Source organism: Teleopsis dalmanni, chromosome 1, assembly GCF_002237135.1.
Source record: "Teleopsis dalmanni isolate 2A chromosome 1, ASM223713v2, whole genome shotgun sequence".
Lineage (NCBI taxonomy): Eukaryota > Metazoa > Arthropoda > Insecta > Diptera > Diopsidae > Teleopsis > Teleopsis dalmanni.
The window spans coordinates 233,905,378-233,908,373 of NC_051846.1; positions in this window are offsets into that span (position 1 = coordinate 233,905,378).

The following is a 2,996-nucleotide window of genomic DNA, read 5'->3' on the forward strand; positions in this document are numbered from 1 at the left end:
GCTTTCCAAAATACCCCAGGCACAATAGTCCAACGGATTGGCATCCGGAGATTTTGGTGGCCATTGTGCGGTGGAAATGAAGCGAGGAACCTCATTTCTTAACCATTCTTGGATGGCGCGTGCTGAGTGCGATGGTGCTGAGTCCTGTTGGAATGTCCAAGGTCTGCGGCCGAAATGTTTGCGTGCCCAGGGCTTCAGAACTCCCTCCAAAATATTTTCGCGATAGATTTGCGCATTTAATTTGACACCACGGTCGATGAATACGAGCGGCGAGCGACCATCGGCTGTTATGGCGGCCCACACCATCACCATGGCCGGCTTTTGAGTTGTGATGGCCAACCGAAGTTGCAAATTTTCAGCTGACCTCTCTGGCAAGTAAACACGATCATTTTGTTTGTTTACAAACTGCTGGATAACGAATGGTTTCTCATCGGAGAAAACCAAATTCGGCAGTTCACCACTTTCGGCCAAGCGAAACAACTCTTTAGCTTTTTCGAGTCTAACTTTTTTTTGCGCATCAGTAAGATCTTGCACTTTTTGGAACTTGAATGGCTTTAGTCCAAGCTCATTTTTCAATATTTGCCGAATGGCATATTGCGATATGTTCAGCTCACGAGCCATTTTTCGTCCACTGCGACGCGGATTTCGTTCAATTCGCTTTTTCACTTTTCGAACCATTTCTGCCGATGTTGCTGTTTTTTTTCGTCCACTTCCTTGACGTCGGGCTACGCTACCAGTATCATGGTAACGAGCGATGGTACGAGACACAAAACATTTATTCACTTCTAAATGCTGGAGGGCTCTAACGATAGCCACTTGTGGTTTTCCAGCCAAATGCAAAGCAATCACACTATCACGCTTGAATTCCATCACAAATAACTTTTTTTTTGAAAAATTCCCACCAAAATGCTTTTGTGCGCTTGTAAACAATATAATGAGCTGTCACTAGAATAAATCTGACAGCTGTGGGACGAGCGGTTTAGAAATGACAGCAGTCTGAAGTTGGTTGCAGTTTTTTCATCTCACCTTGTATATAATATTTTTCTTAAATTTTATTTATGTCTAAATATTATTATTATATAAATTGTCAAAACAATTATTATATATTTCACATAAATACTATATATTTGGCATTAAGATTTGAACAAACAGAATAGTATTGAAATTTAACAATTAAAAATAAAAATATATAATAAATGAATGCAATATAAACACAGCAAGTAAATATCTCTCACAGCAAAGTAACAAAGCTCCAGAAAAATGTGCGAACATACAAGTCAAGTACGGCTTTGGGTCAGTTGGCTATTGAAGGCTGACTCTGAGCTTCAAATTTGGCAGGGCATGAGTTCAATTCCTGGTACTTTCAGTTTCAAAAAAAATTATTTACGAATAATTAAATACAAGAATTATTTCCACAACCACTGATGTCATCAATATAAAAAGAATTTTTGTTTTTGTAGTTCACTACTGTTCGAAAAACCTACTTTTCAAAAAATATAAAAATAGTGCAATACAAATAAGAACTTTACAATAATTTTTATTTAAACTTGAAATTCTAAATGAATTTGAATTCTTTTAATTTCACTTAAATTTTAAGACTCATAACATGTAGCTAGTATGCTAAGAGAACTTCCGCTTACACTTTCTAAGTATGATGTACCTTAATTAAAATTTGTAAACTTAAGTCTTCAATATACAAATAACCTCTTCAAAGTTTTGCAATTTCAACCGGATTTATCGTAAATTATATATATATTTATAAATATATGTACATATATTACAAAATTGTTTTTGAATTATTTTCGTATTTCAGAATGTTCGTGTCCTGTTATCATTGTCGTTTAAGTAGAACCACTTGAAAATTGGAGCTTGCTAAGAAAACCCAAAAGTTGAAGAACACTTGAAACTGAAATCTAACTTTTACGCAAATTTAGTACTTCACAACAAAAAAAATAAATTTGTTTTCATTTATTTAAGCACCAAATAAATAAGTTATTATCGAAATATGAAATAATTTGTTAGTTTGATTAAATCAAACGAAACAATCAATGAAACTGAAACTGAAATTAAAATTGAAATATAGTACATATTTATATTGATGACGTTTGAAACCAATCGGTCAAATGGTTGGTAGGTCAGTAAGCCTTTATCGGCAATATTACAACCAAAGTTTTTAATTTTATTCATATACATACATAAAATAATCTCTATAAAAGAATTTTATATACAATAGGAAGAAATGATTAACAAAGCGTTATAAATTTACAGTTTTTAGGGCTTATTTCCTTTCTCTTTTCGTCGCTCATACACTTTTCGTTTCATTCATTACTCAAATCAGCTCATAATCAATCACACAACTCATTTCAGTTCATGCAATCTAACAATAAAAAAATAAAAAAATATCGGCAAATTGATGATCTTCATTACATTCGGTAGAAAAACCCGAGTAGCGTTTATTCTTTTTCTACAACGACAACCTAACGAACTTATCACTCGTTAAGTTGTCGTGTGCAGTGTTGAGTGTTCGTTGCTTATTATTTCCAGCGTTCGTCGTTGGTAGTGGGGTTTTAGTTTTGATGGATTCGCCTAAAGATCTTTTGTGTGTTCGAAATTTATGCAGTACACCGCGCTGGCTTCACTTGAGTTATATTTATTACTAAGCGTTTGTGGCTTATAGCTGCTCAGTTCACCTAACCGCGGCAAGCGTTTAGGACGGTTGAAAATTTTTATTAAAAGCTTAAAAAAATAAGCATTTTTCACAAATTAAAAAAACTAAATTTACATATATATTTTAAACAATAAAAATTATTCAATATAACAAATTAATGTACAAAAAATTAATGTGCACAATATTATTGCAAAATAAGTTTAAAAAACATTTAGTATACAAAAAGTGGCTAAGAGTAAAGCTTTAAAAAATTAAATAATTAAAATAAAAAAACAAATAATTTGTTAAATATTGTTTTAATATATTTTTGTAAAAGAATTGTGAAAAG